The sequence below is a fragment of the Centroberyx gerrardi genome, chromosome 2 (assembly GCF_048128805.1).
Source record: "Centroberyx gerrardi isolate f3 chromosome 2, fCenGer3.hap1.cur.20231027, whole genome shotgun sequence".
In the NCBI taxonomy this organism is placed as follows: Eukaryota; Metazoa; Chordata; class Actinopteri; order Beryciformes; family Berycidae; genus Centroberyx; species Centroberyx gerrardi.
In genome coordinates this window covers 31164633-31176963 of record NC_135998.1, presented here as the reverse complement: position 1 = coordinate 31176963, position 12331 = coordinate 31164633, and positions in this window count along the sequence as shown.

Here is a 12331-nt window from a genome sequence, read left to right as displayed (position 1 = left end):
CGGTCCGTTGCCTCGCTCCAAGACTGGCAGCAATTACCTATTGACAGTAATGTACCAAAACACAAGATATCCTCCGGCTTACCCATTGCGTACAATTACAACTAAGTCAGTGGTAAAAGCTTTGTCACAGTTTATTTCAGTTTTTGGTATTCCTAAAATCATCACCAAGTAACCAAGATTCAAATTTCTCGTCGCATATGTGTGCTCAGGTGTTGAAACAGCCCTGTGTTGCACATAACCAGTCTTCTGCCTATCAGTAAGTAATCTGCTAAGACATTTACCAGAATCTATGTGTGAAGAGCTGGTTAAGCTGATTAAGAGCTATCCTGGCTTGTTTGGGGATACGACGTCGAGTACCCATTGGATTGAGCACGACATTGATGTGGGGGATGTGCAACATATTAGGCAGCGCTTCTAGCGTGTGGCTCCTGAAAAAAGTACATATTTAGATTCCGAAATAAAATACAGCATTGACAATAATATAGCTGTGCCTCTTCCTCTGGCTGGGCTTCTCCGTGCTTGATGGTTCCCAAATCAGACAAAACGCCTAGGTTCTGTTCTGATTTTCGAAAGGTGAACAGTGTCACCAAGCCTAACTTGTATCCACTTCCTTGTACGGAGGACTGTGTGGATCAAGTGGGTTCTGCCAAATACCTGAGTAAATTTGATCTTCTCAAAGGCTATTGGCAGGTTCCTCTCTCTAAACGAGCGCAGGAAATCTCTGCATTTATTTCTCCATTGGGGCTATACTCCTACGGTCATGCCATTCGGGTTACAGAATCATGAATCATGTCGTCGCTGGGCTAGATGGTTGTGCAGTATATCTTGATGATCATGCTGTATACAGTGACACTTGGGACTCTTATGTACGTGCCCTGTTTGACCGGTTGGCTGAGCTACACCTTACCATGAATCTGGCAAAGTGTGAGTTTGTAAGGGTAACAGTTACGTACCTGGGTCGAGTGGTTTGACAGGGGCGCGTGTGTCCTGTGCATGCAAATGTTGCAGCAATCGAACGGTACCCAGTGCCCACTACAAAAAAATTACTCATGCGATTTTTGGGCCTGGTGGGGTACTACCGTAGTTTTTGTAGGAATTTTTCCACTGTGGTTGCTCCTTTGACTAGTCTGCTCAAGGCTAAGTATGTGTGGTCAGATGATTGTCAGCAGGCATTTGATAATGTAAGGTCTTTGCTATGCTCTGCTCCTGTACTGGCTGCACCAAAGCTGGACCAACCTTTCAGGCTTTATGTGGATGTGAGTCTTGTGGGGGCAGGGGCAGTACTGCTGCAGTCAGATGACAAAGGCGTTGATAAGCCTGTGTGTTTCTTTTCTAAGAAATTCAATTCCTATCAGTTAAACTACTCAGTGGTGGAGAAGGAAGCTTTTGCTCTGATTTGGGTCCTGCAGCACTTTGAAGTTGGGTCAGGTGTAGTATCCTTGGTGGTCTACACTGACCACAACCCATTGACCTTTTTACATTCAATGTAGTGCCCAAATCAGAGACTGATGAGGTGGTCTCTGTTTCCACAGTCGTGTAACCTGGACATTCGTATGTGTGTCTCTGCCTGGTAGGCGGAGTGTATGGCGTCATTGATGGAATTGATAGCACCTGGGCCCAGTGCTCCAAAGCCCTCAAAGGACATCTTGCCCAGTGGAGTGTGGGTTCTTTTCCCCACCAGACCTTGTTTGGTTTTTGGTTGGCGTTTATTTGGTTTAGGTTATTGTTTGGTTGGCATTAGATTACTTTTTATTGATTATTGTACCTCCATTCCCAGACACAGCTAAAGTCCTGTGTGAGGATGACATAATTGGCCATCCTGCATCCATCACATACCATGACTGTCTGAAGCAGCTTGCTCAATATCTTGTGCTACCTGTAAACATGTGTACTGCTAAGGGCCCAAACACCAAGGTAGAGCACCTAGACCATTCGAGATTAATATCAAGTGCATGGGCCCAGCTGCCATCGTTGAATCTGTTTGCGGCAGCACAGATTTTTGTATATGTGTCACACATGTATAGTAATTGTTGCTACTGTACTGTGCTGTCTTTCTCCACCTGTGTCTTTTTCAGATGTGTCCTCGTGGTCGCACTGTGTGGAAATGGACTTCCCAGCCCACTCCAAAGTATGGGATGCTGGTTGGGGACTTTGTGTTGTCCAGTAACATACTACTCTCTGGCAACTACGCAAAGATATCACTCCTATTCAAATTCATGAAAATGGGGATGGTGGATTGGTTCTCTTTCTTCAAGATCCAGGACTCCTACTGTGTGGACACAATAAAGGATTTCTGGAATGCGAAGAGAGCCGAAGTCATCACCCGGCTTCAGTCTAAAAACACTGTTGTGGCCCTGGGTGAGTTTGGCACACACACACACACACACACACACACACACACATACACAATATAATAGAACTGTATTTGTTCCCAAGGGGCAATTTTAGCAGGGCAGATGCATGGTGATACAATGACAAAACACAACAAAATCTACAAAAAAGTGCAGCACTGGCATAAATCACTATCGTAACAGTAGTAATCAAATACAATAATGTGTGCACAGACTGTCCATAGTATGTGTTTATTGGGGGTAGGCTTCATTCAGACTCAGTTGATTGTGAAGTGATGCCAGGCTACTTTGGGTTTTTCTATGGTTTCTGAAGAGATGTTGACAATATTTTCAATTAGGTTTTTATTTGTGAGATTTGAAGTGCTAGCCTAACCTAGTGTTGTTTCATGCAGTTGGAGCAGCAGAAAATAACATGTTTAGCTGATCATTGAACTCATTTTTGTTCTCATTTCTATTCAAAGGAGATGCTCGGACGGACAGTCCTGGATTCTGTGCTCAATGTTGCACATACACTGCCATGGACAATGAATCCAAAGAGATCATCTGCATGGTCAATATTGATAAGCGGGAGACAATGAGGAACTCCGTCATCATCCATACCTTTGGGCATGAGCACAGATGCTCATATTATGCTCATATATTTGTGTGTATGTATATATACATATGTATATTCTAGTATTTTTTTTTTTATGTGTATTATTTTTAGCCTGTGTCTCATAACTCTAAATGAGTGGTCCTCAACCTCCTTTTTTATTGGGGTACTGTGTTTGTTGCTCTGTTTGACCTGTATGTTGAGGAGTGACACATAAATAAAATTCTATCTATCTATCTGTCTATCTATGTGTTCCAGGACTTGTTTTGTCCATCAGACAGGGGGAAATACAAAGACAGTGGAGTCCACCACACCCTGGACATCTGGCATTGGTCCAAAAACTTGGGTTGAAAATCATACTCTCTCTGACCAATGGGATGATTGGGATGACTGTGAGTACAGGTTTCCATGTCTGACTGTCTCTCCTGCTGTTGAGGAGTGGCAGGAGGAGGAGGGGCATTTTCTGTCATTTACTGCCCAGGATGAGCTGTTTCTGTGTCTCTTTCTTTTTGAATTATTTGTGTGTGTGTGTGTGTATGTATGAGGGGCTGTGTTGGCATGTGAGCTTTTTTACTCTGTTTTTTAAGTAGGTGTTTCATTAAAGGACTTCAAAATTCAAGTCTCTCTCTCTCTATTACAGAAATTTAGCTTTTGTCTGTCTTCAATGGTGATATTGAGAGACCAAAGGCCAAAAGATTTTGCAGCTTTTATTTGAATTCAATCAGTGCCTGATGCCATTCCCTCAACCCCAACTATGACTTATAAAGTAATATAATTACTGATATACCGGGCCTTTAGTATATGCCTCAATGTCAAATGCTGTATTTATGTGACTAGCTGTACTAAATGGTTAAATATACAAAAATCTTTTGCTGACTGGTAAGCGTGCTCACCTGTGGTCTGTGCAAACCGGGTTTGACTCCTTGCTGCCCCCCGAATTCACAATACATTTTTCCTTCAGGACATGTGGATTGGACTCCTGCACCACGTTATAGGAGAGCATGCGTGGGCCCTTGGTGCCTGCCACCATGACCCCTTGGCGAAGAGTAGGGAGAAAGAGTGGATCCAGAAGGGTTCTGTGGCACACCAGAGACTGACAGAACTTATTCTTGATGCATGCTGGCTGAAGGTCGTCCACAAGTATCTGCATTTCAGGTATATCAGCATAGGTCTATGTTCTACTTACTGTTTTCCCTTATGCAAACACTTCACCATCATTCTGAATTGGTGCTGCTATGCTTTGAACTGTAAGGTATTACCAGAACAGAACGCAATTATATATTGGTTCCACTGTGCTCTCAGGTCAACTGCAGAACTGGAGTCCTTCCACAATCCTATGTACATTCTTACATTCTAATATTCTTATGTCTGCCAGCAAGCGCTTCAGCTTCTCCCCTCCAGTATACGCAGCTCGGACCATGCTGGCTGGCCTGGACTACAACCACCACATCCACAGACCAGCCAAGAGAAAAGCTGATGGCTCAATTCAGTATGTTGTATTGAAAGTACTACTATGCGTTATAGTCAATAAACTTTTAGGTGCGGAGTCAAAGCAGATCCAATAGTATGACAAATACAGCTATATTATTTTGTTTTTGTAACAGGAACAAAATGTATGGTGCTGATTTAGTGTGTTGATGCCATTTCTGTGGAAATGCAAACTACTGAGCAATGTAAAGTAATATGAATATATCCTTTCTCTTACGCCAGGTACTGCAAGGTGTACAACAAGAAGTCCAGGAAGTGGAGCTTGTATACACTGAAGGTGGAGAAAGACTACAGCTACATCACAGACCTCCAGAGTGCTATCCTGCGGTGAAGGTTGTTTGCTACTGAGGGGATGCCACGGATCAGAAACAGGAAAACAATCCCCGTCAACATGGGGTTCTGTCAGGTGTCCCTGCCCCAACCACCCAGGAGCTGTTGCAGATGCAAGTCAGCAGAGGGCTAGGTGAGAGGGCTTACGATATTGTACCTTGAGCATGAAGTAGTAATTTGGTGGTACTTGTGTGCACGAGCTAGTTTAATCATCCATACGACTTTTGTAAAGAATGCCAAAGTGGAGACATTTATGTCAGGTTCCACATCACCATCTTAAGGTCAGTATTTACAGAGAGGTTCAGATTCTGAACTTCAGAACTTCTTATTCTGATATAAAACAGTTATCTAAACAAAATCATGACACAACGGTATGAAATGTGTGGCTCCGTAGCTAAACACAGACATAGTAATAAATTACTGATACAAGTGTAAAACTAAACACCGACTCCGTCAATGAAATGTTGCTAATATGGGGGTAAATCGATGTCAAAATCATTGTAAATGCACAGACTATAAGTCACAAATATATATTACAATTTGTAAACACAAAACACGATCTACAAACAAACTCTTCATGATCCACAAATATAAAACACGATCCACAAATACATTCGAAATCCACAAACAAACAACTCATGATCCGCAAATATAAAACACGATCCACAAATAGATTCGAAATCCACAAACAAACTCTTCATGATCCACAAATATAAAACACGATCCACAAATAGATTCAAAATCCACAAACAAACACATCATGATCCACAAATAGAATTCAGTGACTTGTACTTGAAAACCAGAATTTGAATGAATGCAAAATGATTTGTCTGCGTGTGTGGGTCGTATTCTATTTGTAGATTGTTTCGCATTTGTTTTCAGAATTTTGACACTACTGTTCCGCTGTTTTTGGGTGTAACCAATCTACAAATGCACTCTTCACAATTTGCAAACAAACACAGTCTAACTTGTATTTTCAACCAACTGTTTCAAGACACACGTACAAATTCTGTGCAATGCTCAGCGTTCAAGTGTCAAATCTGTGTTTGTGGATCACAGTGTATTTGTGGATCGCTTTGCATTTGTCTACAAATAGTTTTGACACCATTTTACCGCAGAGAGTGTGAATACGATCCACAAATGTAGTCAGCCAATCAGGGGTATTGCTTGCTATGTGATGTCACGACGCCTCAATAAGCCTTTCAAAATAAGAGCGTGAGCTGAAACGTGTCAGAACACCGTGGTAATGTGAAACGGTGTGTTGATATTCTGTATTCATTACAGATTAATTGTTTTAATTTCAGGAAAGGAATTAATAATTTTAGTGGAAAGGAACTGTGCCATTGTCACTTTCTACAAAAGACCACGGGTGCAGTGGACTAAGCCACTACAGTGCAATTTGATTGGTAAATACGTCATTTACTGCTCAAACTCCACAAAGCCATAATGTTTACTGAATGAACTGCACACAGTGCACCTATAATTTGCAAAGTTCCAGCTACATATTTTCTAAAAACATTGTTAAAAGTAATACTGTATAATAACCTTGGCCAACAGAGTTGGAAGGAGGTTACGTTTTTGCCACATACTGTTTGTCTGTTTGGTTGTCAGCAGGATATCTTTAAAAGTTATAAACAGAGTTGCATGAAACTTTGTGGAAAGGTTGGTCATGGACCAAGGAGGAACTGATTACTTTTTTGTTCGGTGGAATTGGGCGTGGCTTCATATAAAAACTCAACTTTCAAACGGATTCACCCAACATCATAAAACTTTGAACAAAGGTTGGTAATTTCGCAAGGAAGAACTGCGTAATTACATTTTGGTGTCTATCCAACATATGGAACTGGCATATCTCTGCAATTGCATAGTGTTGGTAGAAGTATGCACTCTACTGTGTGCGTTCTTATTTTAGAATGTGCTAGTTATGGGTGCACTGTGACTTTTCATGTCATCCAATTGGTAGGTTGATGAACTCTTAGAACCACATTTACTGAATTCCAATATTATGTTTTACAAGGTGATGCTGGCATTGGAGAAGGGGTCAATAGACATGTACTGTCCATAGTAATGGGAAGAAGACACAGGTATTCAAATATTTTGACTGACAGCCTTGCAGTTGATGTGAAGTTATTTTGTTAAGCTCTTTTATTTTTGAACTAACCCTAACCCTAACCCGAGGGTGAGCAGGACCATCTCATTCCCTCATCATCAAAGTCGCTTTTGGAGAGTGACTTTTTTGTGGTGGCTGGGCGAATTATTGGACACTGTTTTTTAAATGGTGGCCCACATCTGGTTGGTTTGAGCCCTGCAATTATGCATGTACTGTTTGGGGGGGGGGGGGGACCCAGAGACGGCGACGATAACAGAGTCTGACTTCGTGGACCTGGATGTCCGGGACATCTTGCAGTTGGTTAGGATAAAAAGATTTTTAATGATATTTTTACCAGTGGCTTTTTTTCCACATGATTACCTATATTGCAAATATTCTTTTTAACTTTTCTCTGCTGATTTCACTGATCAGTTGGAAGGAACCAAGGACCTGTCTGAAGATGAGAAATCCCAGGTCCTCTCTGTGACTTTGCCCTGGGACCTGCCTGGTGTCACACTGAATAACAGGTGGTGGCTGAGGGAGAAAATACTCTTCCATGCTGCAAGCTATCTATTATGCAATGTAATGATACATATTGCAAATTGTTAATAGATCTTTTTTTTTATTAAAGAGTGTGTCTCACAAAGTGAATTTGGGGTTTAATGTTATACAGGTATGACAGTATACTATTGCTATTGTATTTGTAATAAGCTGCGTCCAACTATGGCAGGTTTGTGTAGAGGGTGCGTTTCTGATGAACACTGTGATGACTTATTGTTGGTAGGCTTATGTTTGGACTAGTATTGTATGAATTCTAGGTTAAGTTAATGGATATTTCAGCACATTGATATGGAACAAATAAGACTGTAAATGTAGTTTTTTACTTGGAGGGAAGTTGGGTTAGTTTGTGAACCCTAACCCTAACCCTAACCCACTAACCCTAATTAAATGATTCGAAACTAGCGATTATTCATGTTAAAGTGGCTGCTAGGTGTCACCATTACATTGTGCATCAACGCAGCAGATCTGTAAACAGATGCTGTTTGTCAGTCATCCTGCCTGTAGTAATGACATTACTTTATTTATAAAGAATTAATAAAGGGATCAATTAACAGCCAACACCTGGTGACATTTAGAAAATATTTACACAGTTACCAATAACTTAAAGCATAAACCTTTTTCTTAAATATAATTTCGTTACACGTTAGCATTGACAGGATTTCAAAATTAAGTTTGGAAAAATGTTGAAATGCTTTCTGTTACCCCTGTTTAATTCAAATTATTATTCCGCCTGGATGATCTCAAACAAGCAGTTCTCCTTCACAACAGATGTCACAGTGATCTGTTTTATCCTCATAGCCTCGCAGCCCCAGTCATTGTGTTTTTGTACATTTTACAGGTTCTTGGAAGGACGACCCAGCAGGTGAAACAAATAAGGAGAGGCCTGAAAGACACAGGTGTCTGGGAGTTTTTCAGCTCCAGGCCAGATGCTGTGCCAGTCCTATTCCTAAGGGCCTGTGACGCAGCGATCACACCACACGTAAAGCAAATAAATTAAAATAAAGAAATTTGTCAAAGTGTCAGGGGGCAGGGATTAGGACCGAAATGCAGACGGTCGAGGCAGAGAGCTTTTCTGAAGCAAGAAGCTTTAATAGCTGAAACTTAGGCAGAGTACAAAACAGGAAATCCAAAAAGCAAAAACCCCAACAGGCTGGCAAACAAAGGAAGACAAAAACCAAACCTGGCCGGCAACAAGGCAAGAAGATATCCACATGAAACACAGGGTACAGAAGGCGAAGCAGGTAACACGGGGAAACACAACAGACGAACTGACACCACTCCAGGGAAACACAGACTACTTATACACAGAGACGGGGGAACGGGGAAATGAGGAACAACTGGCAGGAGGGAAAAGAGTCCGGGAGCTGATAGGTGGAAGCAGGCTGGTGAAGGGGGAACAAGGTAACAGGGCTAATGAGGGTGATGCAGGGCAGGTGTGGAGGGAAGGAGCACAGAAGGGAGGAAAGTCTGAGGACATCTGGTGGCTGGTGGGAGGATGGCAGGACTGGGGAGTGAAAGGAGTGGTTGACCAGGGGCCTCATTTATAAACGTTGCGTACGCACAAAAGAAGGCGTACGCCACTTTCTAAGCAAACTTTGGGATTTATAAAAAACAAACTTAACGGGAGAATGTGCGCACCACCACGGAAACTTTGACCCATGCGTGCGCACATTTTGGAGACAGTGGGAAACGGTGACTGACATGGCAAAGCAGTAAAATAAAGCAAAAAGTGGCATTGTACACTCAGTTAACTTCCAGGCCGACTCCACATCAACTTAGAAACCCCTCTAATAATAATATTCCTTGTCGGAAGAACGTCTAGGCTACAACTAAATAGTGTCTTTGTTGCTTTCGTTTGAAAGCCAATCATTTGTCCAAAAAGCATCTATATGTCATTATAGGCTGACATGGTGTGAATTAGTCTCAAGTAAGTGCATTACAGTCTTTTAGCAGAGACCCAGTTTGTCACAATTAAATCTGACAAATTCAAGGTGTTAGGCAATTGGACTGGATGTCTCAAGGTAATAAATAATTATGCGTTATGACGCACGGGACGCATTGGAGACGCCGGTTCCAGGCGCAGCGTCCTCTACAGCCAGCTGTTCACCCCGGTCGCACACTGTCTGATCCCCTGAGTCAGAAAACGAGAATACAGAACTTGTCTATGCGTTTTTTATTAAAATCAAATGAATGTGAAATGCTGAGTGCGTGGTTACGTTCACTCTTTCCAAAAACAAAAGGCACATTTACGATACCTGGGTATCGTAGCAGCATCTCATCTTCCTCTCTAACGTTAAGTCAGTGTCACGCTGTTTTTCTGGCACAATGCCACTAAATAGGGTTTCCCCCGTCATCGAGGTGTAACGAGAGAGCTAGAGGAGAGAGCTCCGGTGTCTCCTCGCCCCGCCGGTGGTGCTGACATAACAGTCCAATGCGCTTCTTGGCATCAACCTTTATATCGGACAATTTCTTTTTTATTTTTATAAAGGGTTCTCCTCTCTGAGCTGCAGCATTAAATACTGCTGTGACATGTTGCCACTCAACAAACTGTTTCTGGTTGGTGACGCCTGAACTGAGGCCACCGGGGACATTTCTCTTTTCCGTCTGGTCCGGCTTTGCCAATTTCTCACACAGAGAATGGAATGACAAGTACATTTACATACACATCAGTATTCATTCAGGGCGTTTCATTGACCATATATGGTTAATTGTAGGAGTTAAGGGGCGGAGTATGAGGCTTGCGCATGTGCGCAACATTTCGAGTTGATTGTGATTTATAAAGGGAAACCTGCGTAGGACGTGCGTGCGCACTGTGTTATAAATCAGAATATTTTTGTGCGTAAGCACTTTCTGTGTTTCGTCCGTACGCAACCTTTTGACGTGAATCCTACGCACAGTTTTATAAATGAGGCCCCAGGACACAGGGGCAGATCATGGCAGACACAAAGGCTAGGGCTGAGATCGTGACACAAAGCCAAGTTCTCAAATATGCTACTACATAAATTTTGTATGTGTACTGCTAATGTCAAGGTGTTGCTGTTTACAGCCTACTGTTTGCCATTATATATTGCCCCCCTGTAGTGTAGGTATAGAAAATATAGTATGCAGAAACTTAGTGGCATACAATGATGCAGTGAGAATGCTTTTGTCTGTGCCTTGATTTCATAGTGCTAATCAAATGGTTGTCAATGTGAATGTACCATCCTGCCAGGCATTAATTAGAAAACTTGTGTAAGTAGGTTGGACAGTTCAGACAATCACATCATTGAAGTCTTGGTAAATCCTCCTAAGCTGTGTATGATATACATCAGTGCTATGGAGATTCTGGTGGAAGAGTCTGTTAGTCCATTTTGAAAACGGGTAGTACGCAGGGTGACTTATGTCCATTCGTTTTAGGACTGATACCACTACTATGGGCTTTTGTACTTTTACAGTTAGCCTACAATTATTTTGTGTTTGTGTGCTATGGACCTTCTGAAGTGTCTGCAGTACAACTATCAATCAGTCAATCATGGGCAGTGGTGGCCCAGGTTAGAGAAGCAAGCTTGTGACCGGAAGGTTGTCGGGTCAATCCCCCGGACCGGCAGGATAAATCGGGGGGGGGGGGAGCGAAAAGCAGCACTTGCCCCTCCCTCATTACCACCACTGAGGTGCCCTTGAGCAAGGCCCTTAACCCCAACCGCTCCAGTGGAGCTGCTCAGTGGCCAGCAGATCAGACTGTGGTTGTACTGGTCAGCTTCCAGGTGTGAATGTGATCAGGGCGTTCCTGAAAAAGAGCGCATTGCTCTCAGTGAAACTCCCCCAGAATAAATAAAGGTGAAAAAAAAACAAATCAATCAACAGTGGTCTTTCATGTCCAAAGTGCATTTTTTTGAGAACTCGTCTTTTCAAATTACATTATTTCCTCCGCCAAGGAGGTTATGTTTTCGGTGCCGTTTGTTTGTTTGTTTGTCTGTTTGTTTGTCTGTTAGCAGGATTACGGAAAAACTACTGGCCCGATTTTCATGAAACTTGTACGTGAAACGTGTAGCATGGGCCAAGGAAGAACCCATTACATTTTGGAGCGGATCCGGATCCGACTCACGAACAAGCAATAATAGCACGAACCTTGGCGGAGGTCTGCGCTCTCCGAGTGCCCTTCTAGTTCACATTTACATTAGTTAAGTTTTTATATTTTTCATTGAGGGGATATTTTGCTTGCAGCTAAGTCACAGTACAATTACAAACATTACGACACAGAAGTAATACTGATATATTCTTGCATTATTGTGCATGTTGCATCTTAGTTTACACTGTTCAATATCTGTACACTTCAAATGTTTTATTCATATATAAATTACCGCAAGATCAATATGAAGGAAATTCATATTGACTGGTGCGTTTGTTTGTTTTTTTCATTAGTTTGTTTTTGTTCTACTCTTTAGATATGAATAGATATTCAACCTTATTTTGATGTTATGTATATATATATATGTATGTGTATGTATGTATGTATATATGTATATATATATATTTTTTATTATTTTATTTTTTTAAAGGTACTCCGGAACTGCTGAAGACTTTGCTCACATTCTGGACTGGCTGGGGTGTTCTTTCCCCAAACCTGGAGGTGGAAATTATTGATTGTGCCCTACCACAGTCATCAACTTGCTTTCTAACTCTGAAGCTGTCTAAAAATACACCAAACTATGAAGACTTTCACCGAGACCTGATGGCAAGCATATCCTCCTCCTACTCTGGCTTCGGTCAGATTTGAGCACTGACATTGACACCCATGGAGTAATTATGATGCATTCCAATCCATTCTATCGGACTAAACAAGGCAGGTGGGATAACGCCCATAGTTTAAGACAGACACCTGTTAATCCCAGAACACCTAACATTTGATGTTCATTGTTTTGTTTTGTTTTCTTTAAAAAT